We start from the raw sequence: 26,641 nt of genomic DNA, 5'->3' as shown, positions 1-26,641 counted from the left end.
GTATACAAATGTGATGTGTATGCATGTGTGCTGTGTGTATGTGTGTGGTATATATTGTGAGTGTGTGTGTGTGTTTTACAGTGCATGTACATGTGCAGGTATGCTTACTTAAACAGGCAAGTGTAGAGGCCAGAGGCTGATGTTGGGATGTTTTTGTCCCTTACTTCTCTGCATTATTATTTGGGGAGCCGTTTTAGCTGGATGTTAGGCCAGCCAGCGACCACTGAGCTGCAGTCCCTCACTGCGGAGGTGATTGAACCCCTGATCAAGGTGGGTATTCTATGGAGAGTGTAGGCTGTAGTTTACTTGGGAGGTTTTGGTAACCTCTAGGCATATGGTTTACAAAGTCTGCTCCTACTAATTGTTTGGAGGCAACCCATTGGGTACTAAGAAGGCTTCCGTGAGTGTGAAGAGTAATCTGTCCCGGGTGGATTCCAAAGGTCCTCTCTAGTCTGAGTCTTCCCTTCAGATTCTTGAAGCTTTTGCCTCCTTGGGGAAGCTGGCTAGCCCTCCCGGGTAGCCAGGCGCAGTACTTGTGCTGTGAAAGTTGGATTCTCATGAAAGGGAAGGAACTTGGCCATGGGCTCCTCTCGGGGTGGCAGGATGTTCCCTCTCAGGTGGCAGGCAGCTGCAAAGAGTCCTGGTGGGGAGGGTCAGGAAATACTTGGTGACAACCTTATAGACTTTGTAATGTGAGTCAGGAAGCTTCCTTCTCTAGGATGGAGCTTCCCAGGGAAACACAGCAGCAGCGCTGTCTGCTCTTGCAGTGAGGAGCCTGGACAACCGGCCTTCTGCTCTTAGCCAGTGACCCTGCTTAAGGCAGGGGAGCTACGGAACCTAGCATTAGCACGCTGTCTTCTTTCCTTCAGGGCTCACCCTCTCTTTGCTTTCCTGAACCAGGCAAGGAGGCTGCAAAGCCAGCTGGGCCATGCATGCCCTTGCCATCTGCTAGGCCTCCCTCCTCGGATTGGGGCCTGGGTGGTGGCCAGTGTTCCTGCAGCTCTGTGTCCCGGCCTGGGAGCCTCTCAGTGCACTGAGCAGGTGTCCTCCAGGGGGACCTGGCACCCTGAGATCAGCTACCCGTGCAGCGCTTGTCACAGGAGCCCTGAGGAGCTCCAGGGGGCCCCTCTGGAGTCAGGGAGAAGAGGCAAATATCATGTCTCCCCTGTGGGTGACAAGATAGGCCTTCCACCCCTCCTCCCTTTTTGGTGTATGTGGCCTCATGAGTTTTGTGACCCAGATAAACCCAAGAACTGTGGAAGAATTCAAGTCTGGAGGCCATTGAGAAGAATTCTCATTTTTCTCCAGGCAATTGTGTTGTGCTAGAACTCAGGAGACTATATATAATATTTGGGACCTTGTGAGAGGAGTATTGCATCTAATGCAGCCTAGGACCCTCTATTTATCTCCCCAAACCTAAATGAATAACTAGTTAGTGGTGGTTAGCAGGGTTAGGGATAGAGTTCAGGTGGTGGGGTGCTAGCTTGGCATGTAGGACCCCATGGACTTGATCACTAGGTATGAAACACACATGCTTGCACACACACATGTATACACACACTCACACATACATCCTAGCAATGAAACACATAATGGTGCGCACACACACACACACACACACACCACATACACCAGTAATGAATCACACACACCCCTAGAAATGAAACACACACTCAAGCAATGTAATGCATACAGATATACACCCTAACAATGAAACACACACACATACACACATACACACACACACACACACACACACACACACACACGGTTTCATATGTCACAAGGGATAACAACAGGATGTATTTTCCTCCAGTGCTGGGCCAAGATCTCTATGCCAGCGCCCCTGTGGAGTCATCTTTCTTCTATAGACACTTAGGCTTTGCCGGCCTTCTCTCTCCCTTTATTTACCCTCTCCTTTTGCCTTTCAAAGAGTTTGCTGCTCTTCCATTTGACGCGTTGTTCCTCTGATGACGTGGAAGCCCTTTACCGGCTTGGTAGAGTGTGGCCTCCTTCCTAGAGCCGACTGGTTCCAGGTGTCCCTGCTGTCATCTGACCAAAGTGGCTGTAAAGGGCACCCACTTGCTGGAGAGTTGCCCTGAGTTACGGGCATGAGCTCCAAGGCTGATCTCACTCAGGTGCCACTTTTGGAAGCGATGGTTGAGGAGCCAACTCCGACCTAGGGACAGCAGCAGCCCTCTCAGCCTGCCCTCCGTGCGCGTGGATCGTTTGCAGGAGAGCTTGTGGGGTGAGGAACCACTACTCTTTCCTTACCAGGAAATGGTACAGAATTTCTCAGTTTTCCCCTTAATGAAATGCAAAGCCTTGGCTGGAGTAGGGTTGAGTCTCCCAGCATCCTGAGCTGGGGAGTAATTTGAGGAGATAAACTCTTGTCCATGTCTCTCTCTTGTTAATACCACAAAGCCAACTGAAGTATTATTGAGAGGGAGTTCAAAGTTGTACCCTCTGGAGAGGGCACCATCCCCACCGAAGGTTCTGCACAGCTATGGCATGGATTTGCCCAGACTTTGCATTTTCCTAAGTACTCACTCTGTGACATTCTAGGGTAGTAGATGTTAGAACCACTGACAGACTCTTCAAGCCTGACACATAGACTCGGGTCTTGAGTCTTTCCTGACTTGCTGTTTTCCTCTAGTCTTTAGACAAGGCTAGTTTTGTTATTGGTGTTTTTCCCACTGGCAGAAACCATCACTTGGCCCTGTACCACTGTCTAGCCATCCTTGAAGCTCCACAAGTCCATCAAATGTTTTGAAGGAATGGGCTGTCTTCACTATTGTGTTACTTGAGCCACTGGAAGTCTGTCTGCACGGTTCTGATGAAGCTACCCTTATTGTGGTCCCACTTGGGAATAGATTCGATTCTCTTGGACATTGGAGACCGTTCGTTGTCCGCCCCTGCTAGCTGAGGGCAAGTTTATTTCTTGATGATATCCTCTCCTGACTGGCCTTGATCTACGGATTCTTTGGCATAGCCAAGGATGGGTTCCTAGGATCTATCTCATCCTGCATCTCTTGTGGACCAATATTGCCTACTTTGGGTGTTTCTGCTGCCATCTATTTGGTGATAGGCAACTCAAATCTCTCTAGTCTTCAGCCATTTCTCCATGATAGCTATTGATCAACAAGTAAACATTTCTACCCAGACATCCCACAGAACATCCAGGACCTACTGCGCAGCTTGAACATGCTCTTGCCCCATTCTTTGCCTTTCTAGCACTTACAGATTCCAGATAACCATTTAAAGGCTACTTGCCCAGGGAAGCTCCTTTTGTTCCCAACTGAGAGGAGAATTTTCAGTTATCATTCTCCCTAATATCTGTACATATCTGCAGCACCCCATAATTGGTAAATTATCAATTATTTCGAGTAGTTCACTATCTGTTAATCTCTATCACTGGACTGAATGCACCACAAAGCTAAAGAACTTCTGTATTTGGCTTCAATGCTCCATTCCCAGCACCTAACTCCATGGCTCACACAGGCCCATGGCTCACACAGGCCCATGGCTCACACAGGCCATGGCTCACACAGGCTCATGGCTCACACAGGCCATGGCCTACACAGACCATGACTCACATAGACCATGGTTCACACAGACCCATGGCTCACACAGGCCATGGCCCACACAGACTATGACTCACATAGACCATGGTTCACACAGGCCATGGCTCACACAGGCCATGGCTCACTCAGGTCCAGGGCCCACACAGGCCCAGGGCTCACACAGACCATGGCCCACACAGGTCCAGGGCCCACACAGGTCCAGCGCTCACACAGGCCATGGCTCACACAGGTCCAGGGCCCACACAGATCCATAGTTCACACAGGCCCATGGCTCACATAGAGCCATTAGTCTCATTATCCCTTCTAGTAAACTTCTTCCTTTCTTGTAATCTCCAAACTGGTAGAAACCACCAGCTATTTAGTCACCCAAAGTGGGCAGGTCATTCATTATCCCCTGCCCTGTTGCGGCCTGCCCGCAGTCCACAACATGAACGGTTCAACTGAGAATGGCAGTTCGCTGAAAAGAGAGGAATCTAGACGGGGCGGAAGAAACAATGGAGCTAAGACAACATCCTGATCAAAGCTCAATTTTACTATTTCCAGACACTCAGTTATAAAGGAAGGGGGAGGGAACCCAATATCCCGCCAAGTAACTCAGGGTCCAGTAGCAGGACGAACACGTGTGTGCCTCCAGGCAGCAAAGGCAGGTTCCAGCAGTGGGCGTGGCAGGACGAATGAGCCTTTGAGCAAGCAGGTTCCAGGCTGGGGGAAGGGAGGCCACACTGCCCCACTTGCTATTTCCAGCCACCCACTATTATTCTCTAGTTTTGTAAACAGCCCCCTCGGTCTTGGCTTGCCTATACCACCTCATGTCAGTGACTACACTAATATCTTTTTTAGTTTGTTTTTGTTTTTCAAGACAGGGTTCTCTGTGCAGCCCTGGCTGTCCTGGAACTCACTTACTCACTCTGTAGACCAGGCTAGCCTCCAACTCAGGGATCCACCTGCCTCTGCCTCCTGAGTGCCAAGATTATGACATGAGCCATCACACCAGGCCCATACTACTATCTTAGTCATTCCCCGGCCTGTACTAATTCCCTTCTAAATCTACCTCTGTTAGACCAGAAACCAACCTACCCATACCATTCCAACTAAAGCCCTCTATTGGCTCCATGTTATTTGTCTGCCTCTCTACTCTTGCTCCTCTTCAAGCTGCTTCCAGCTTCTGTGACTTGGCTTCTTCTTCCTTCCCTGTTCTGTGGCCTTGACTTTCTCCTTCCTAGGAATGCCCTTACCTAGTTTGCCTCTTTTCAGTATGATTAGATAACTCCCTCCCTCCCTCCCTCCCTCCCTCCCTCCCTCCCTCCCTCCCTCCCTCCCTTCCTCCCTCCCTCCCATTCTCTTCCTCTCCTCCTTCCTTCCTTCCTTGAAGCCCAGGGTGGCTTCAGAGTCGCTGTGAATCTGAAGAGAACACTGAACTCCTGACCCTCCCTCCTCCATCTCCCGAGAGCTGGACCTGCGGTTGTGTGCCACCTCACCTAGTTCAGCAGTGCTGGGGTTAGTCAGGGCTTGGCTACGTCCATGATTCCCTTCCTTCTCGAAGACTCTGATCTCCACCCACCCACCCTTGGAGACATGTTCTGCTGTGCTGCACAGACACTGGGAATTTCTCTACATCTCACCACAATTTTACAGCTGTCTCAAATGCAGGAACATGGTTTTTGTTGGTTGGTTTTTTTGAGACAGGGTTTCTCTGTATAGTCCTGGGTAGCCTGGAACTCACTTTGTAGACCAAGCTGGCCTTGAACTCACAGATCCTAATGCCCCTGTCCACCGAGTGCTGGGATTAAAGGTGTGTGGCACCACTGCTCAGCTAGGAACATGGTTTTAAGAAAACTCTTTTGGAGGACGAGGGGAGACAATGACTATAGATTAAAGGGACTGGGTTATAATAATCTTTGGAACCCCATTGCCTAGCAAAGCGTGAGTGATCACCCTTTTAAAGAATGAATGAATGCCACAGGCAATGGGATCAAGACAGACCATACAATGATTATTATTGTCGTTAGCAGGTGTTTGTTACTCGGTCTCTGGCATTTACATATATGAAGCCTTTAATCTTCACAACAATCCCATAGAGTGGGTGATCTTCTTAGTCTCATTTCATAGATGAAGAAGCCAAGGCACAGGGGATTACATTCTTTTGTCCAAGCTCTTGAAGCTTATAAGGGGCACAGCTGGCATTTGGATCCCACAGCCTGTCTGTCCTGAGCCCTGACTCTTGGTCCTTGTGCTATTTTTTTTCCATGAATAGAGATGAGACATGCAAACTTTTAGAACCATGCATGGAACTTCTGTCATTGTGCCCATGGGTCTTGTTGCATTATCTGTCCTTGAAGACTTAAAATCTAAAAGCAGCTACCAGGGCTAACAGTGGGTATCTCTTGGTTTTTCTCTGCCTGGAAAGCTGTGTCAGGTTCAAAAGGAATATGACATGTAGGTGGATAGAAGTAAAAGCCAGATTGGAGTCACCTCAATACGTCTACCTCTAATGTCACAAAAACCGTATTTAGTGTTCTGGTCCTTCAGATGTCACCCTGCTGAATGGGGATGAGAACATGCCAAGTTTGCTGTCATCTTGACATCCTAGAAGCTAGTTTGTTGGAAGAAAAATGTGCAAAGAAGAAAGCAGAAGGAATTACCAGAGTCATCAGGAGATAGGCCCGCCAGGAAGGACGTAGGGTGGAGAGGGTGGGTATAGGAGGAGGTGGGATGGGGTCAACATTCAAAATACATGCACGAAATACATACAGAATATGTTGCATGAAATTCTCAATGAATTAATAGAAGTTTGTTTTAAAGAAGAGAGCTAGATACAGTGACACAGGCTTTTAGCTCTTTAAGATGTTGAGGCATGCTTGAGGCCAAGAGTTCAAGGCCAGGCAAGGTAACATAGAGACTCTCTATTAAGAGTGAGGGAGAGGGAGGGAGAGGGAGGAGAGAAATGGAAGACTGAGGTCACTATCACAATAACTACGTTTCCTCCACAATTTTCACACTAGCAGAAATCCTAAAGAATGGGGGCGGGGGTGCTGACAAGATGGCCCAACTGATAAAGGCACTTACCAAATAAGGCTGGAGGCACGAGTTTGAGCCCTGGATCTGATGTAAAGGTTGAGGGGAAAAACTCCACCAAGTTCTCTTCTGACTTCCACATGTGCATCCTGACACTCACCCACCCTACTCTCTCATGCATATCACATACACCCCCACAATAATAATAATTTTTTAATTAAAAAACAGGAATTTAAAAGCGCTGGCATTCTCCTAATTGTCTTCTTCTGTGGCTTATTCTAAGAACCCAGATGTTCATCTGGGAGGGTAGAGGGTTAGTGTCCTAAGTCAGGCACCGGTCACCGCACAGGTTCTGCTTGTGAAAGAAGCTCAGGGTTGGGAGGGAGCCCCTGTGAAGGGCCTGAATCTGAAAGATTGCAGAGGCTTCTGTACTGACATATTGGGGTGAAAGGTTCTGTAAGAGAGAGTGGGCTGTTCTAAAAATAGCTCTGAGGTTAAGTGAACTAGTTCTGCGATCAGGTCGGAGATTTCCTAGGTGGCTTCTAAAGAAGCCATCCACGGTGTGGTAGGGTTTCTGAAGAGGTTCTTCTCTTACCGCTGTCCTGGAGGTCACTCATCTACCCTACTCATGTCCCCTCTTTTGTACTACCAGTGGTGAGCCATGTAAGCAGTCTCATGGCGTCTGACCCTCCATAGACTTCAGGCAGGTGCAGAGGCAGAGCATCACCTTCCCTTATAGGGCTGGAGATGGTCTCGCCATAGATTCTTATTTATTTTACAGTCCTTTAAAATTCTAGAATCTGGGGATGGAGAGTTGGCTCAATGGTTAGTAGCACTTGTTGCTCTTGCAGAGGACCCAGACTCAGTTCCTCGCACCCACATGGACTCAATCTAATACCGGAAGGCATGTAGAACACATACACACGTGTGGGCAAAACACTTACAAACATAAAAATAAAACAAAACAAACATAATAAAGATAAAAACCTAGACTTTACTCTGTATGTGTGGGCTGTACAGAAGTAGGCTGGGCACTGCCATTGGGTGACTGTGGGTTCAAAACCATCCTTCCAACTGCAGCTTCAGGCTCCACTATATGCAACGTAAAGAATCCAGAGAGTTTGGTTTGTGCTGCAGCTTGGTGTTGAATACTAAGCTCCTGGCACATGCGACACATGCGAGAGAGACGTGCTCTGGGTGACAGTTCTAAGGCTGCAGCACCATGGGTCAAATCTGGAGCCCGGAAGCTTCTCGGTGCTCGTGAGGTGAACACAGCCCCTCTCCTCCTCCTCCTCCTCCTCCTCCTCCTCCTCCTCTTCCTCCTCTTCCTGTGAGCGCCCGACTCACCAGCAAGTAAGACACCACAATAGGATCCTTCTGCACACGTTTATTGGGCTGCGCATTGACTGTGTAGGCGAAAGACCCCAAGCCCTGGGCCTCTCACTCTTATATACTATCAGTTCCCATCCACTCACAGCAGGCCACATCACCTCACCAGGTACGCAGCTTCAGCTAATCAGGGCAGCAGGGGCATATCTCCACCAAAATGGCTTCGCCAGTAACCTGGTACACCTGCGCAGCTCTCACGATGTTTGTGGCTAGATGTATGAGGAAGTCAGGTGCAAGTCATAAGACTTAGCTGCAGTCCCTGGCGCCTTTGGGACTGCGGCCACACCCGCTCCCCACATCTTCTTCCTCCTCCTCCTCCTCCTCTTCCTCCTCCTCTTCTGATTTACTTATGTATGTGAGTATACTGTTGCTGTCTCCAGACACACCAAAAGAGGGCATCTTATTCCATTACAGATGGTTGTGAGCCACCATGTGGTTGCTGGGATTTGAACTCAGGACCTCTGGAAGAGCAGATGGTGCTCTTAACCACTGAGCCATCTCTCCAGCCCACAGCCCCTTTTCTATACACCTTGTCTATAATACAAAGGTGAATTTCCAGTTGAAAATGGAAGATATTATTACTTTATTCTGAGGGTCCATTCACTATGGCTGTTAAACAGCTCGCCCTTATTTACCTTGCCATTTTTTAATTGAAAAAAAGGTGTGTGCGTGTGTGTATATATATAATTATATAAATATATATATTGTTGAGGTGCTGAGAGATGGCTCAGCTTGCTGAAAACCTTAGTTCAATCCTCCTGCCCCCCCCCCAAATAAATAAATGTAATAACATATGAGAAAATGAAAAGGAACTTCTGTATAAAGTATAATTAACAGTAAAAACAGCCTTTGGGGGGTGGTGTTTGAGACAGGGTTTCTCTGTGTAGCCCTGGCTGTCCTGGAACTCACTTTGTAGACCAGGCTAGCCTCGAACTCAGAAATCCGAAGCCTCTGCCTTCCAAGTGATGGGATTAAATGTGTGTGCCACCACTGCCCGGCGTAAAAACAGCTTTGATGGATCATAGGTTGGAGCACGGTAAATTCGTTGGACCCCATGTGTCGGAGAGTGAAGGAGCCACAGTGGGCTAGTTCACTGGCTGAGGTAGCTTGTGGTTTTCCAGGTCTGTAGTTGTCATGTGCAATATTGATGAAAATGAAAATCAGAAGAGTTCTCCCCCCCCCCCAACATACACACCACCCAGCTACTTATTTAAGCCAGCAAATGACAAGTGATGTGATGGACGGTATTGAAAATGGTACGCCATCAGGGGCGGAACAATGACGTCATACTCTCAGAACATCTGGCCAGCTCCCTCCATAGCCCGGTCTCATTAGGGAGCTCTTTCTAGAGAGAAAGGAGGGGAGATAGGAGTTGGCGTGAAGAAGAGAGGAGAAAATGAGTGTGTTTCTTTGTAATGGGACCCGTAATAAAAATATAAAGGCATATGAGAGGGGGAATGAACACTTACCAGCAGAAGGTAAAAGAGGAAAAAAACCACCCTGGTCTTGGCTGGGTTTTTTTTCCCCCTAATGGCAGGGAAGGAATGAAAGCCAAATATAAAACATTAATGTGAGGACTGTGAGTCACTAGGAGAGATTATCAAAGGGGAGCATGGACTCCTCCATTCTCAGACTATATTTAAAAGTGACCTTGGATGATTGATCAGTGTAAATATCAGGAGAGGAACAAGAGGGAGAAACGCACTTCGGTGCTGATCGCCGGCCTGGCTTGGGCTGCCTGTGGACTGTGGAGGGAGCAGAGGTGGGGGTTCCCTCCTTCCCCCGTGGTAGAGGGTGCTGGCCGGGTGGGCTGGGGAATGAGAGTGGAGGAAACAGGGCATGCTTCCCTCCAAGAGTTGGTCCGTGCGGCACGGCTGTCACCACAGCACAGGGAGGGATGCTCTGCTCGGCATGGACGCTGCAGTGAGTCTCCAGTGGTTTATTTAGAATCTGTCCGGAAAAGGAAGGAAATATAGCAAGTCAGCATTTCCCCCCAGCTGGCGCGGTGTCTCGTGGTGTGGCGCTAAATGCTCCCGTCTCATCTCAGAGGTTCCTTGCGCTTTGCTTGCTTCTAGGGCTTTGGAGTTCAGTGGTTGCCTCCCCCGACCCTCTAGATTTCCCCATCAGGGTAGATGGTTTGAGGCAAGGCCACTGTGGCTCGAGAGGAGTTGCAGGCAGCCTGGGAAGGTGCAGAAGGAGTAGACTTTGCCTCTCAGTCTCCGTATTGTGGTCCTCTTAGCCCGAGAGTCTGTATTGTTCTAGGAAGAGAATGTTTGCAGATTTTGACAGCACTACTGTTTCCTACTGAAATTCCATTGTCGTGTTCTGAGGCCTTCAAAGATGAGGAGGTGCTCAACCCAAACCTGATTAGGCTTCATGATGCCAGACTTGGGAGATGTGGGAGGAATCACATCCTGAAGTGACTATACATATAGACAAATGATTTGATAATTGTTAGAAACATTAAGGATACTTGACTGTAGAGATGGCTGCCTGAGTTGTGTGTGTGTTTGGGGAGTGTCTCAGCACGGACTTCAGATGGTTTCTAACTTCGTATAAGTCTAGGATCTGATGGTTTTGGCCTCCAAGGACACATGCATGCATGTGACATGCACACACATACACATAATTAAAAATATTTTTAAAAGAGAAAGTGATGTGAAGATAGTCGGGCATGGAGGTGTATCTGTAATCCCAGCACTTGGGAAGCTGTGACAGTCAGAGAGTAAGTTGTAAAATAGCCCAGACCATTACATAGAAACTTCTTAGGAAGCCCGGACTACATAGCAAGACCCTGGTCTCAAAACATACCAACACATGACAAAATAGAAGAATTAAAGAACGGATACATGTAGGTGGGCGTCTGACTCCTGATAGCTCAGTAGTTGACTGCAGACCACTCTCCACCTTAATGAACATGCTGCCGGTGCACACCCCCACCCCTGCTCTGGGACTGTGGGGAGCCCCTGATGTCCCTTTCACCTTATCAGCAAAACTGTAGGCCAGATTGGAATCTGCTGGTGGAGCTGACTTCTTTGTGTTGCCATTGTGCAAGAATGTGAAGGGTCAGTGAAACCAAGCCTATCTCGGACTGATGTTTAGACCCAGTTGGAAGGACTCGTGAATGTGGCTCACACAGGACCTGAATGGGCTCGGCAGAGCCTTTTCCTGCCATTGTCCTATTACAGTGAAGCTGTGAGTTTAGGAGAGCACGGGCCACTGCCTACCTCTGCCCACAGTATTCAGCCCTGAACTTTCCAGGTGCTCAATAAATATTAATTGAATTAATCAGCTGCTACAGCCCAGGTCCACACGTTCCTCAGCTCTGTGCTTTTTATCCAGTTACAAATCCTGACAGGCTGCACCTTGCGGAGCCTGGATCCTGCCTCTTTTCAAAACTGTACAGTTTATGTAGCCGTGTGTTGTCTGTTGCAAAGTACGAGGTCCCCTTTGCCTTGTACAGATAGGCCAGACTTTGAGGGTCTTTCCAATCTCTCTCTCCTCTCCTACCCTGATGTTTACTGATTCTTTCAAAGGGTGACTGGAGAGTGAGGTTCAGTCCCCGCTCCACTTCTGGGCCAGGGTGTTTAATTACTGTGTAGTCTTTGTTCTGTGGTGGAGATCAGGCTTCTCTGTGTAGGGAGAAGGGAATTCCAGTCAGCCCGATGCATTATAGTCAAGTTACTTACCACAAGTCAGGAGTAACAGTTCTCTGCTTTCATTCTGATTACAGGTGATTCAGGGACGGAGCGTCTAGTGTTTCATGAGAGACCTTAGGCTGTGCTCGCAACCATGCGTTACAGCGGTAGGTCTCAATCTTTTAACGACCAGGAAGGCACTGCCTGTTTTATTTACATTAGTTGGTCTACTTACTTTATGCATAAAATGTAAAATGTGTCTTTTTGAAAGTCAATATTGGCCCCAATGTCTGACCATATCTAATAAATAATTTTCACGCATTAGAAATATAAACAATAATTTAAAAAAGACTCAGAAACAAAGAAAGTAGATGAGCCTGTGGCAAGCTTATTATTTCACAGTGTCAGAAACATACAGGAGGGCTTTTAAGCCTTAAATGTCATTTCACGTTGTCAAAGGCTGCTGCCGTTTGGCAAGCCTGTGAGCTCAGTGATCCTACTGTCTCACTGATCCTGTCGTGCCACAATAGGGCTAAAGGATGCCTTTGGTCTCATCTCAGGAATGCTAGAGTTTGGTAAAACTTGCTATGTGGGGATTCAGCACAGAGCTGAGGAGATATTTATGGAATGAATTATATCATTCAAAGCCTAGCAAGCTCTGTTTTTGTTTTCTAGCTGTTGGGCATCAGGACAATGGCAGGCATTCTAGGGAAAGGGCGGTGATATAGCTTTATTGAGGAGGTTTGCAGCTTCCAGAGCCGCATGCTCTGTGGTCGGTGTCTACCCCGTCTGTATCCACCAGCTGTGCGTGCGTGTTCATAATGTATGTGCCAATAGGCAGACACAGAATTATCAATCTTTTGGCGGGCTCAATAACCACTTGTGCACAAATGCACAAGCTAGTCCTGTGGATCTTTCCCGATAAAGAGGTCCTACATGCACTGGGTGTAGCAACCCTTGTGAGGCACAGGGAGATAAGCAAGAGGAGTCAGCCAGTTCTGCCGAGTCTAGATAATGGAGAGAACTCGGGGGGAGCCTAGTGCATGTGGGCTGCCCCAGCCTGGCTTGGGTAGTGCATGTGGGCTGCCCCAGTCTGGCTTGGGTAGCCGTTACTCAGACCTTTGGGTTCCTGGTTTTCCCAGACGATTTTTGTTCCTTTAATGAGAGGCATGTGCTATGAGAGCAACAGTTCAAGGACATAGTCTCTGGATCTTATTTCTGTTGGGCTAGTGACATGAATCACCCAGGGCTTTTAGGAACAGCAGCTTCCTCTCTGTTTCTGAAGTAGCATCCTGTGGCCACCAAAGGAACTGGGCACCTTTCCCGCTGCAGAGATCAGGTGAAGCCCTTGGAGATCATTTGGGTATATTTTAGAAACATTTGGTTATTTTTTCTTTTTAGAAATAGCGTTAGGCAGAGGAGAAGGGTAAGTGTGACTTTTACACTAGAAGGAATTTACAGCAGGCACCAGCATCCCTTTTATATTCTATGTCTATTCAAGCCCTCCTAAGCGTTAGTGTGAATTACCGGGCTGTTAAGAAAACTGAAATGTATCAATAGAGTCCCGAAATGATTCTGTGAGACCAGCAGCGGGCAGGTGGAGGTCATGTTTCACCCTTTCCTTCTTTTGCTGGTGTGGCCTTGGATGACTTCTGTAAGCCTCAGTTTGTAAATGGATTGAATAGAGCAGGTGAGAGGCACTTGTAGGGGCTGGGATGGGAGTCCCTTGGTAGAGAGCATAGTGCTGGTCTCAGTACACAATACATCTGTGTTCTCGACACTCAGGAAGCAAGGCAGGACGAGCAGAAGTTTATGGCCAGTCTCAGCTACACACTGAGCTTGAGACTAGCCCAGGCTGCATGAGACCCTGTCTCAAAAGCAGACAGAAGTCACTCATAGGAGTGGACCAAAAGACAGTGTAGTGGGCTCTTAGGGCTGTTTCACCCTCGTACTAAATATGAGTCGTGTTGCTTTCAATTATGGTGCCTATAGCTGTCTGTTATTAGAGATCTACTTCCTGTTGTGTGTGGGGCTTGATCCCTTCATGTGTGTGTGGATAGTTTATAACAGACATCCATCCATTCATTGGCAGTCAAGTGTAAATATAAAGGCAGAGGTGGGTTTCTTGCTGGCTGTGTTTATGCCGTGACCATGGCCAAGCCGTTCTCGGAGAGAAAGGCCATTTCTTGCTGTTTATCCCTTGCTTCTCTCCTCAACTGGTACCATTCTGAGCTACCAATAGTCCACCATTGTTAGCCTCGATTCTCAATCGTAGCCTTTTTTGGTTGGGGTTCTCTAAGGGCTTGGCATACATCAACATCTATAATTAAAAACAATCTAATAAAATATATTAGGTTGGCAGGAAGGAGATACATCAAATTAACGAACTGTATAAACACAGTTCTCTTCTGGAATGGGGAGGTCTGGTGGTGGTAGCAGTGTATAGAGTCCTGGCAAAGACTGGGAAGTCTGTACAGTTTTTATTTGTTCTGTTTTCATTTTGTTTGAGATAAAGCCTCAGCATGTCACCCAGGTTGGCTTCCTAGTTACAGCCCTCCTACATGTCCTCCAGAGTATCGAGTTTGTAGGCAAGAACGGGCAACTTCTTACCTATAACGGTGAGCATGTGGTAGTTTGGGTCAAAGCCCACAAGCTAATGCCAAGAATACTAACGATGGTTTCTCTAGGCCTGTCAGCTGTGTGGTGGGTGTGTTGCTGAGGTGAGCCAGGCAGCGTTTCCCTCTGCCAATCCTGTCCTCCCTCGGAGCCCAGATCTTAGGGTAAGCCTTGTCTGAAGGGAGCCATTAAGCCAAGCCTGAAGCCTGCACTAACTGAACAGGGTGTCACAACCGGGTCTTCCCTGGCATCAGAAGCTAGCACTGAGATGGAAGCGGAACTGTGGTGGTGCTGAGACCACGTAGACAGGAAAAGAGTAGGAAGAAAGGCCTTTATTGTGAAGAATTGTGGCAAACAGTTGGATGTTGTTTCTTTCCCTTCTAGTGTACTAAAACCATCCTTTTTTTTTAATGTAAAATGAGAAAAAGGGGTCAGCAACAATCTAAAGAATTGCTTGGCAAGCCTGTCAGTTTGCATCAGCTATGGGACTCTCTGCCCCTTCCCCAGTATCTCACCTCAGATACCCAGATAGAAGCTGCTGCTGCCCCTGCCTGTCCCCAGCTTCACAGAATCCATGAGGAATGCAAAGGATAGATGGCCTGCCTAACAGGCATCCCGCAGTAGGGTCGCCACGCGGACGACACCCAGACAAGGCATGGTGGCAGAGCTTGTGCAGGCGCCGTGGATAATAGGCTTCTGGTGACGAAAAACAAGACAACAGACAAACCAAAAGACTGTACTCGTGTACGAGCCGTGAACAGAGGGAAGAGTGGTTAATAACTGGAGAAGTGAGGTACAAGAGGGGCTAACGCTTGGTTCTGAGACAGTGCAGGCACCCAGGCACTCCATCAAGGACTTTACACCTTGTCTCCCTTGATCGAGGCAGCAGTGCTGGGAGGTGATACCTGTTATTCACTCCACTTTGTAGATGAGAAATAGAGACGCACAGAGTTTAAGCAGCCTAAGGCCACACAGTTAGTAAGGGGCTGTGTCCAGCTATCCTCAGGCAGTGTATGTTCAGATGTGCCTAACTCCACGAAATGCTGCCTGGTTCGGAACACCAGATCAGAGCCACCCTGGTTTAGTCTTTATGTCCTAAATCCCGCACATGCTATCTCTGGCTCTTTCTGGACACTAGCTCAAGCCACTCCTGAACGGAAGATTCCTGTCGCCTTGGGTTAGTGGACACTGGAGCCCGGCTGGTGTTTTGGAGTTGCTATACACTGTCTTAGCAGGGACGGGCTCATTTCTCCACAGGTTGCTGACACCCTCTCCCAGCTTATGCGTCCACCACACTGGCTGCGCCCACATGCCTCCCAGGAACAGGTGGCCCTCTACAGTCTCGCAGCCATTGCTCCAAGAGGAGCTATTTGGAATCAGGCCACTTTAAGAGAAGAATGTGATCTTGGGTACTTGGCAGCAGCTCAGCCCTGATTATCTGATGGCAGAGGTACTTATGTTAAGTCCAGTGTAGGAGCTTCTGGGGAGCCCACGTACAGTGCCCAGAATTTAGGGGTAGTCTCTGGCTGCTTCCAGATGATAAAATTTGCCGCGTTCTTTAACAGATACGGGGAGAGCGGTATCAAACCACAACACCTTGTGGAGCCTCCTGCTTGAAGCCCTCTTGTCTGCCACACACTGGGCTTTCCCTCCTGCAAATAAGTAGATGTGTTTCATGTTAAAGAAAGCCCATGGGGGAAAAAACATAAAAGCAGGACTTCAGATGCCCCCCCCCGGGCCTGACTGCAGACATTTCTCTTCTGCTTCAGTTTCTTTTCTATCCCAGAATGCTCCCCATCTTGCTGTTTGTGAGTTGGGGGGTCAAAGTAGATGGTGGCCCTTGTAAGATGTGGATCTGGTGCAGGCTAGAGGCCCGGTGTGTCTGTGTTCTGAAATACCAGGATGGATTAGTGTGACCCTAAGAGGCCTCTTGGGTCTCCCTGGGGAGATCAGTTTCTTCCTGTCGCCTTTCTGGAAGTTCCTGTTGCCTGGTGTCAAGTTGGATGTGGAAGAGTTCATCTCCTTTGCTTTTAAAACTGTTTATACTTTCTGTGTCCCTTTGATCTCCATATTCCTTCCTGCACAGGGCTGGTGTCAGACTGGGCCAATGGGGTGGCGACCAAAGTGGATAAGGGCAGAGGCTCTGAGCCAGACTGCCTGGGCTCTGTCCCCCAAAGGTTGACTGACTGGAGCAAGTTGCTGATCCTCTAACCCCCTCCCCCATTTCCTGACCTATCGAGGGAATGGCTGCCTCTCAGTGCTGTTCTGAGTTTTACTCGTGATGGTGTTTACAAAACCCCATGCCCGGCACAAGGCAAATTGCCAATAAATATTTGATGGTAACAGCTTCATAGCAGGAGACTTTGACTCCCTGTAGGCCAGGTAAGACAACTGAAGCAGAGAGGGGAGGCATGTTCTCCAGCTCTGTCTGTAAGGGATTTCTTAGTCACCTGCCTGATTGTTACTCCTTGGCTAGTGGGGGGAAGGGGCACTGACAAGGACAGGCCACCTGCTTATGGGCATCTATTTAGCACCCACTCAGGAAATAGTTGATATTCATCACAGCACTGCCCTGTATCATTTTGTTAGCAGTGGCAAAAAAAAAAAAATGTATATCACGGCAAAATGTCCAGGTTGTAGATGTGACTCCACTGGTGCTGTGGTTTCTACACCAGGAGGACCGCTCTGCATCTGCCTTCCCCTCTGCTCAGAGTTAGGCATAAGGACAGGCTCCAGAAGCAAGGAGCTCAGTGTGTGAGCATCCAGTGTGTATGGGAATGGTACCCAGAGCTATACAGGGTACAGCTCAGGCAGGCAAGGCCAGTGTGTGAGCATCCAGTGTGTAGGGGAATGGTACCCTGAGCTATACAGGGTACAGCTCAGGCAGGCAAGGCCAGTGTGTGAGCATCCAGTGTGTATGGGAATGGTACCCAGAGCTATACAGGGTACAGCTCAGGCAGGCAAGGCCAGTGTGTGAGCATCCAGTGTGTATGGGAATGGTACCCAGAGCTATATGGGATACAGCTCAGGCAGGCAAGGCCAGTGTGTGAGCATCCAGTGTGTACGGGAATGGTACCCTGAGCTATATGGGTTACAGCTCAGGCAGGCAAGCCCGGGGAGCATGTGCTGTCCTCAGTCACAGGGAACTGATCTCTCCAAAGAGGAAACAGCTTTCTGAGTTTGCACTGGAGGCCAGGTAGGATATAAACAATTGCGGGATGAGCCTGTTATCTTGCATTTGAAGCAGACAGCATTATCCATGTGATTTTCAAGGGTTTTTCCATTTTTTCCTTTTCCTTTTCCTTTTCCTTTTCACTTTCCTCTCCTTTCCTTTCCTTTCCTTTCCTTTCCTTTCCTTTCCTTTCCTTTCCTTTCCTTTCCTTTCCTTTCCCTCTCTTTCTTCTTTTCTTTCTTCCTTCCTTCCTTTCTTTCTTTCTTTCTTTCTTTCTTTCTTTCTTTCTTTCTTTTTTTGTATTTATAAAAAATGGTTTGAGACATCGAAACCATAAATATAACCAGTTACCTCAAAAGCCCTCTGCTCTGGGTTGAGGAGCCTGCTCTGTCTGTAAAGTGCTTGCTGCATGAGCCTGAGTTCCTAAATTCCATCTCCGACACCCACATAAAAGCCAGGCACGCCGCAATCCCAGAGCTCTGGGTTGCGCGTGTAGAGGGAGGGCCCTGGTACTTGCTGGCTAGCTAGCCAGTCTAGAACTGGGAAGAGAAACCAGGTCTCAAAAAATAAGGTGGACAAGAAGGCAGGATAGCTAGTGGGTAAAGCCTGATGAATCCTCACCCTGTGAGTTGACTTCTTAGACCCCACAATATAAAGAAAGACCCACTTTCCAAATGTCCTCTAACACACACACACACACACACACACACACACACACCCTTCACTCTGTTGGCTCTCATTCCTACTTGATAAAGACTCAGACAGTCGTGTTGGGCTTATGGAACACCATCGGAAGCAGGGCACCTGGCTCTCGTTAAGGGCCCTGCCTGTCTTAAGAAAAAGATGCATTTGCTCAGGGTGCTTCTTCCAGAAGCCCTGAGATTTTAGACATTGACTCCATCTTCCCAAGTCTAAGGTAGAGAATCTGGTTTTCTGACTGGAGAGATGGCTCACAGCGGAAGAGAATTTGACTTCCAACTCCTGGTTTGTCGAGCTGCACTGACATTAATAACGTGTCTCTCGTCTGTATTACAGACTTATGAGGGTGATCAGGGAGAAATGGCTTGAGAAAACTTTCTAATAAATATCATTTACATTGGACAATAAAAATGACCACTCTATGTTCTCAGATGTTTCTTCTAAAGACTTTTCTAGCTTCAAATATTCTTTCCTGCCTCTGAAACCCCACTTTATTTATTGCCATTATTTATACTTATTCTGTCATTATTAATATGATATTTTAGATAACTTGGACATAGGGAGAATTAAGATTTATTGTTTTAATGAGTGCTTGTGCATGTGTGTGTGTGTGAACATGTATGTGCAGGTACCTATAGAAGCCAGATAAGGGCCTTGAATCCTCTGCAGATCGGATCAAGTAAGTATAGTAACCCTATCCCCATGTGGGTGCTGAGAATCAAACCCTGGTCCTTTGCAAGAGCAGTAAATGCTCTTCACCTATGAGTCATCCCTCCCACGCCCAGAATCCTTCTCTATACATATTCACATTACAGTATCTAGCTGGAGAAAACTCTCTCTTTATGTAAAACTAAATTATAATAATTGTTCTAAATTATTATTGTCGGAGCAGTTAATAACAACGTGACTGCTAGAAGTAAGTATTCTGTAAATGTGTTTTAGTCTTTTATGTTTATTTATAATTTTAGCTTCATTATTTTATTTTGAGGTTTATTCAGGTGTAATTTACATGCACATTCTAAATTCTGGATTATATTTCCATAGGCTTGGTAAATATTCATGGCGTGTGAGTACTCGGCAGTGCCCAGCATTCCCTCATGCTTGTTAGCAGCCTGGGATCCCAACTCTCACCCCTGGCATCACTGATTGGCTTCTGTCCCTATAGTTTTGCCTTTTTCCAGAGTGTCACATACATCAAATTATGTAACAGGAAGCCTTCTGATTCCATCCTTCTTTACTTACTGTAATGCATCTGTGACTCACCAGTGTTGTGTGTTTGTCAAGGCTTTTCTATCGCTTGAGTAATATCCGACTTTGTGAATGTTTCCAGTTGGCGAAGCCATTCTGCATGAGCCGATAAGCATTTAGGTTGTTTCCAAGTCTTGGTTGGTAAAGTCACTATAAATATTTGCATAGGAGTTTTGTGGGAATGGTTTTCACGACTCTTGGGTAAATGCCTGGGGGTGGGATTGCTAGGTCTTGTGGTAAACGCATGTCTAATCTCAGCCTCTGTTTTCTGTCTTCGCTGCACACTGTTCTGCATATCACATGTGAAGTAAGGGAGCCTGGGTAGCCTAGCTGGCATCCTGATCAGTCCAGGGCTTTGTTTGTTTGTTTTAGATAAGCTATTTGAATAAGCAGATGCTGCTATCTTGTGGCTTTAATTTGCATCTCCCTATGAGGTCACTCACCTTTTCCTGTGTGCTTCATTGGTCATCCTCATGCTTTGTCTGGTGAGGCATCTTTAGAAACCTTCTGCTTTCCCTCAGCTAAGAGGTTTTTTCTTTTTCTTTTTTCTTTTTCTTTCTTTGTTTTTGTTTGTTTGCTTTTTTTTTTCTTTCCAGACAGGGCTTCTCTGTGTAGCCCTGGCTTTTCTGGAATTCACTCTGTAGACCAGGCTGGCCTCAAACTCAGGGAGATCTGCCTGCCTCTGTTTCCCAAGTGCTGGGATTAAAGGTATATTATCGACACTATCCATCCAGGTTTTTTATTTTTTATTTTATTTATTTTTTATTAATGAGTTTTGAGAGTTCTTTATGTTTCTGGTTGGAAATTCCTTATTAGACGTGTGTTTTGTAAATATGTCTTCCCCTGCTGCTTGTTTTTTTCATGCTTGGCAGTGTCTTTTGAAGAACAGATGATTTTAATTTGGATTATACAACCCAGCTGGATTAAGCTGACCCAGGTTCAGCTCCCACCATCCTCAAACCCAGAGGTCCGCCTACTTCTGCCTCCTGAGTGCTGGGATTAAAGGTGTATGTCACCATGCCTGGCATTTTTTTTTAACTATCTTAATAACTTTAGCTTTATGGTAAGTCTGAAATGGAGTAATATAAGTTTTCTTTTTCTAACCTATTTTTCCATTTAATTTAAAACCAGCTTGTTGATTTTTACCAAAAAGTCCTGCCAGGATTTCATCTGGTAGTGTGTCGAGTTTATAGATCAGCTTTTGGAGACTTCACGTTTCAGCAACATTGATTCTTCTAATCCCAGAGCACAGCATTTTTCTTTAGTTCTTTGATTTATTCCATGATTTTTTTCTTTGCTTTATAGTTTTTTATCATAAATATTTTGTATATTTCGATCTAAGTAATAGATTTAGGGATGCTATAGTTCATAGATATTTATTGAATTCATACATAAACAGTTACAGACGACTGGTGAGTGCTTGTCTTAATTCTGCAATCAAATATAAGATGCTAGAGTGGGACTGGGAAATCCATCCGGTCTCTCGGCTATGGTAAGGTGCACAGTGACGCTAAGTCTGAGTGTGACCCTCGGGGGCCAGCGCTCTAGCCTTCAGTCTGGACTCTCCCAGATGCATTTTTAAACCTTGGACAACTCCTGCTCCCTAATCAGGTTCTTTCTCTGTGGTGGCCAGTCTTTTGTTCGTTTGTTTGTTTGTTTTTCAAGACAAGGTTTCTCTGTGTAACCCTGGCTGTCTTACAGTCTGCCTCTGCCTCCCAAGTGCTGGGATCAAAAACACGGGCCACTATTGCCCAGCAAAGCATTCCTCCTTATTTTGTTTTGTTGTTTTGGGTGGTTGTCTTGTTTTTAATTTATTTTTATCATATATGAATTGGTGTTTTGCCTGCATGTGTGTCTGTGTGAGGGATGTCGGATCCCCTGGAACTGGAGTTATGGACAGTGGTGAGCTGCCGTGTGGATGCTGGGAATTGAATCCTGGTCCTCTGGAAGAGTGGACAGTGCTCTTAACTGAATAACCTCTCTAGTCCTATCTTGATTGTCAATTTGATTGAAGTTAGAATCACCATGGAAACAAATCTCTGGGTGCATCTGAAGATTATCCAGATTAGGTTAATTGAGGTAGAAATACTCACCCTAAGTGTGGGTGGTACCATTCTGTGGACTACTGTCTGGGCTGAAAACCCAGGAAAGAGAGAGCTAATTTAACTAACCCAGCTTCCTGCTTAGGATACAGTGCAACAAGCTGCCTCTGGCTCCTGCTGCCTTTTGCCTTCCCATCCCACTAGATTGCGCTCTCAAAACCTTCTTCCTTAAGTTGTTTTTATCACAGAGACAGGAAAAGTAACTAGACCAGAGTTACAGCGCAAAGCCAGAATGAGGAGTCCATACTTGACAGCGGCAGGCTGGGTGTGTGCAGCTGGCTTTCTGCAGATACCGTAGACCACTACCTCCCTTGCATTATTTGAAGGTGGCGAGTAGCCTGTCCGGCTAACCATTTCTGACCCATTGGCCTGGCTTGGCTCCAAACCTGCCTCTTTGGCGTTCCCTCCTTTGAATCTTCCCAGTAAAGTGATCGCAGCTCCCCTCTCTTTACAGTTTCAGGGCCTTAGGTTGTCAGTGTCAGTCTTGCTTGGTTGTGGGAAGGTCAGTGGGTCTGAGGAAGGAGGAAGGTGCTGGAGGGACCTGGCTTTAAGGCAGTTTAGAATGGACACTCAGAAAGAGTGGAAGGGAAAAAAGCCCAGGGAGAACAGTGGACTGGCAATAAACTCTGCTTCCAGTTTCCCTTTATCTTTATGGTGAGAGCGTATTGATGGAATTCACAAGGTGGAGAATACGCTGCGGCATGTTGTTTTGTAAATAGCAGCTTGGGCTGTGTAGCAGTATACGGTTTCTACATCGTGGTCGGATAACTTCTTATAATCTCTTCTGCAAGTTTGTGCAGTAGATGTTGGTTGAGTGGACTGGAGGAGAGTGCAAAAGGAGCTTTTCTTCCTCTCTCACTGTGTAGGTAAGGAGAGCTTCTTGCAGCAAGAAGGAAGCTTTCCACCCTAGTGGTCCGGGAAGGCATTTCCCTCTCTCTTGTGGCCCTGGTTCCTTGGTTCTAGGAGCTTAGGGGCAAAGGTCAGAGAATGATGGGGAGGAGTCTGATGCCTAAAACCTGGAAGAGGACTTCTGCTCAGTCCTCAGCGTCACCTAAGCAGAAGGCTGGCTGAGACATGCATCTCGACTGTGTGAACAGAAAGGGGAGCACCAACACATGGGTGTGCAGAGTAGCTGTGCCATAGCAGCCCAGGGAAACTGAGGCACAGAGTGGTTAATCGACTTGCAGAACACAACTACTAAGTACAGCAATTAGGATTCCAAGCTAGGTCTTTTATTTTGACAGAGTATGGTAATAACAGCCATAGCAACAATGATTTCAACAATGATATTTAAGTTTGTTCTGGTGAGCACGCAGTAAGTGGGGATGTATACACTAAGATGTGTACATCTGCCGGGCAGTGCTGGCGTATGCCTTTAATCCCAGCACTTGGGAGGCAGAGGCAGTCGGATTTCTGAGTTCGAGGCCAGCCTGATCTACAGAGTGAGTTCCAGGACAGCCAGGGCTACACAGAGAAACCCTGTCTCGAAAAACCATATATATGCATATATATATCTTAGTTATTCTGGGTTCCCGTCTGTGATGGCTAGTGTTGATCATCATCTTGTCAGGATCTGGACTCACCTGGGAGGCAAGCCTCCAGACACACATGTGAAGGATTGTCTACATTAGGTTAGCCTCTGGCTGTGCCTGTGAGGGATTATCCTGGTTAGGTTAACTAAGGTAGGTGGCTCCACCTTCTGAGGTTGGATCCTAGACTGGATAGAAAGGGGAAACGTTGGGACTGGAGTGATGGCTCGGTGGTTAAGAGTACTGACTCAGAGGTTCTGAGTTCAATTCCCAGCAACCACATGGTGACTCACAACCATCTGTGATGAGATCCCATGCCCTCTTCTGGTGTGTCTGAAGACAGCTACAGTGTAGTGCATTCATATACATGAAAGAAAGAAAGGAAGAAAGAAAGAAAGAAAGAAAGTTAACAATCTGTTTCTGTTTGTCTGTCTCTGTCTATCTTTGTCTGTCTGTCTGTCTGTCTGTCTCTGTCTATTTTTGTCTCTCTGTCTCTGTCTCTCCTGACCATGGATGCAGTGAAGCCAGCTGCCTCAATCCTCTACCACCCTGGCTTCCCCACAATGGTGGACTATACAATCCGACAGTGAGCCAAGATAAACCCTTGCTCTGGTCAGAGTATTTTATCACAGCAACAGGCAAGTAGTAGCTAAGGCATTCCTAGCCCAAGCTCTGCTTCACAATCATCTAGAGCAGTGGTTCTCAACATTTCTAATGTCACAACCCTTTAATGCAGTTCCTCATGTTGTAGTGACCCCCCAGCCTTAAAATTATTTCATTGCTACTTTATAACTGTCATTTTGCTACTGCTATGAATCATAGTGTAAATATCTTGATATGTGACCCCCAAGGAGGTCACTACCCAAAGGTTGAGATCTGATGAGCCAAAGAGTTTGAAATTGCTCCTGAGGAGTGTGGCCAGCAGTGTGACTTTCATAAGCTGGTGGCTGGTCCCCTCCAGCAGAGCTCAGGCCAAGTGGCTACATGCTCGTGTGAAGGCCCGGGAGACTGGGCGAGGCAGGAGCTGATGCCAGGCCTCAAGAAGTTGCACTTACCTCTGCTTGAGTCTGGAGCTGCCTCTTGCAGATAACTTCCTAAATGTCCCCAGAGGATGGCCTCACGAAGTCAGGCTCAGTGCCCTGGCCAAGGATGGGAAAACCCCTTGGCCAGCACTTGTTCCCTCAGGAGTCCTTGTGGGCCCAAACTAAAAGATGAGCTTTAATTGAGTTATTGTAAAAGCTCCAACATGAACGAATAAATTGGCACCCATCACTTATACATTATTTAAAAGTCCGTCTTTTAAAATAGCTGCTTTTGTTTGTGTGGTGGAGATGTTGGGGTTGAAATCATTCCGTGACTGGCATTTCTGTGGCACGAGGAGGGAGACAGGAAAGAGTTCTGCGTGAAGTGGGGAAGGCCTTCCTGTCTGGAAGCACCCAGGGAAGCTGCTGCTCTTCTCAGTCTTGCGAGTGAGGTTGCTGAGGCTGGGACTGGGTAAAGAGGTTCATAGGGCTTGGGCCTCAGTGCCGCTGGCCATCCCTTGAGCCCCACGGTCTAGCAACAGAAGAGGGGCTGGGAGCGTGTGATGACTGAGGAACAGGAGCAGCAGTGACAGCATCGGATATCGATGACCAGTCCTCAGCATGACGGCATATGCCATGTTCTGAGCCCCCAAACAGTATGTCCTCTACAGGAGGACTCTTATCGTCCTAGGGCCATTTCCCAGTCTTGTGCATGTGTTCAGCAAGCGGCTTATAGGCCCCTTGGTGTGTATGGCCTCGTGCTGGGGCAGCACACTGCTGGTAGCAGCCGCCCTCATCATCTGCATGCTGTAGCTTGCTAAGGACAGCCTTCACCTCCTTGTTTCTATCTATACTTCTCAGCTCTGAAAGGCCCGACTGGCTCTTGGCCTTGCTGTAGCCTGCTGGGTTTCCTCTTAAATCAATTACATGTTTGTGTCCTTGGCAACTTTGTCAAGAAGGGGGAAGGCAGGGGATCGGGAAGAGTTTTGCTTGAAGATGGAAAGACTTGAGTTTGTTAAAACAATGGTGGAAGGAGAAAAGTCTAGACGTTTGCATTAGTTATATTTTGTTGCTACGAGAAACAACCCTGAGCAAAACTTTCATGGAGGGAAGAGTTTATTTTGTCTTACGACTTCCAGGTCATCATCCATCACTGAGGGAAGTTGGGGCAGAACCTCAAAGCAGGAACCTGGAGGCAGGAACTGATGCAGAGGCCATGGAGGGTGCTACTTACTGGCTTGCTTCCATGGCTTGTGCAGCTTTGCTTTGTTGTACAGCCTAGGACTGTCTGTCTGTCCACAGTGTACTAGACCCTGCCCTATCAGTCATTAACCAAGAGGAGGCCCCACTGACATGCCTGCAGGCCAGTCTGATGGAGGCATTTCCTTAAGGAGGTTCTCCCTTCTCCGAGGACTCTAGTTTGTATCAAGTTGACAAAAACAAAGGAGTACATACAACATTGGTGCCAGGGACTGAGGGGTGGCAAGTAGGGAGGACTGTGTGGATGTCTGGATCTACACTGGCCTGCCCTTGGCAACTGAGGTTGAGGTAGGGAGGAAGACTGGGAAGGAAGTCACAGCTGGGCTCCTACCAGTTACTGCCCCTTCCTTCCACTAGGGCCCAGGAGAATGGGTGGGAGAGAAAAGGTAACCCAATTAAATTCTGAAAAACTGCTCTATATTGAATTTCTAAGTGAAAAAATGTGTTCATTGTAAACATAAAAAAAGTGTGAGGAGAGAGACGGCTGACTTTCAGTGTGTGGATATGACACATGGAATGTGCAGGCACAGGATACATTGATCAGAGTCAGCACAACGGAGAGATGCGCTCAGCCCTAGATGCCGTTGTTGATTAGATTGTGTTGCTGGAAGCTTCCAGAGGTGGGATGTGTTCTTATGAGCGGTAGGTTGAAAGGCCTGAGCATAGGAAGACGTGAAATATTTTCCAAAGCCAGGCAAGAAGTGGCAAGAGCCTGGCGTAAAGAGAGCTTTAGAACATGAAGGGATGACCAATGAAAGGCACTCTAAAGTCAGATGTGAAATAACCGGCCTTAGTGCTGATAGATTCCACATGAATGCTTAGTGCACACAAGTGGGGTAACTGGGGCATGAGAACATGAGGTGATGGGTATGGTGAGGTGGAGGTCGGGGGCTCCAGAATGAGAGTCGGTCTCAAACAGGCATTGAGCACCTACTCGGGTCCCAGGTACAGCACAGCACTGAGTGCTAGGATATGGGTGTGGCTTGGCCCGCCTCCACGGAACCCACCACCGTCCAGGCAAGAGAGTAAACTTGGGGAGAAGTCAATGACAGATGCGTAAATGCAGTTCTGATAGTGGATCGGACGACTGAGACCAAGGATGGTGGGGAGAACTCAGCTTATGTAGTGTGCCCAGGGAGGACGGCCACAAGGGAGTGATCTCTAAGAAGAGTCTGGGAAATGGGACAGAGACAGACATGTATGGTTGCTTCAAAAGCTATTCTCTGGCACCAGCACACACAAGGGCCCAGAGGTAGGCTAGACATACCAAGTTTGAAGAGATGAAAGAAGGCTTGGGTGTTACATGTGCAGATGGGAGATGAGCTCAGAGAGGGAGGCAGGAGAAGCCAGACCTTGCCAGGTGTTAG

The 26,641-nt window shown here is 47.4% G+C and overlaps 1 protein-coding gene across 2 annotated transcripts in view; it reads left to right on the top strand.

Moving 5' to 3' along the window:
- Sptb (spectrin beta, erythrocytic) overlaps positions 1 to 26,641 on the top strand; it is a 130,972-nt gene that overhangs the window by 25,255 nt on the left and 79,076 nt on the right. The window contains exon 1 of one of the 2 annotated variants that reach the window (XM_029484833.2): positions 11,749 to 11,793. The exons of the other annotated variant lie outside the window; for it this stretch is intronic. The gene's annotated coding sequence lies outside the window, so the exon portion shown is untranslated. Of the gene's footprint in view, positions 1 to 11,748; positions 11,794 to 26,641 lie in introns of those variants that run through there. 2 annotated transcript variants of the gene reach the window in all.

Source organism: Mus caroli, unplaced genomic scaffold (genome assembly GCF_978045245.1).
Source record: "Mus caroli unplaced genomic scaffold, Mus_caroli_1 scaffold_14, whole genome shotgun sequence".
NCBI lineage: Eukaryota > Metazoa > Chordata > Mammalia > Rodentia > Muridae > Mus > Mus caroli.
Note: the sequence above shows the minus strand (reverse complement) of the source record. Positions and strands in the feature narration are given on the sequence as shown.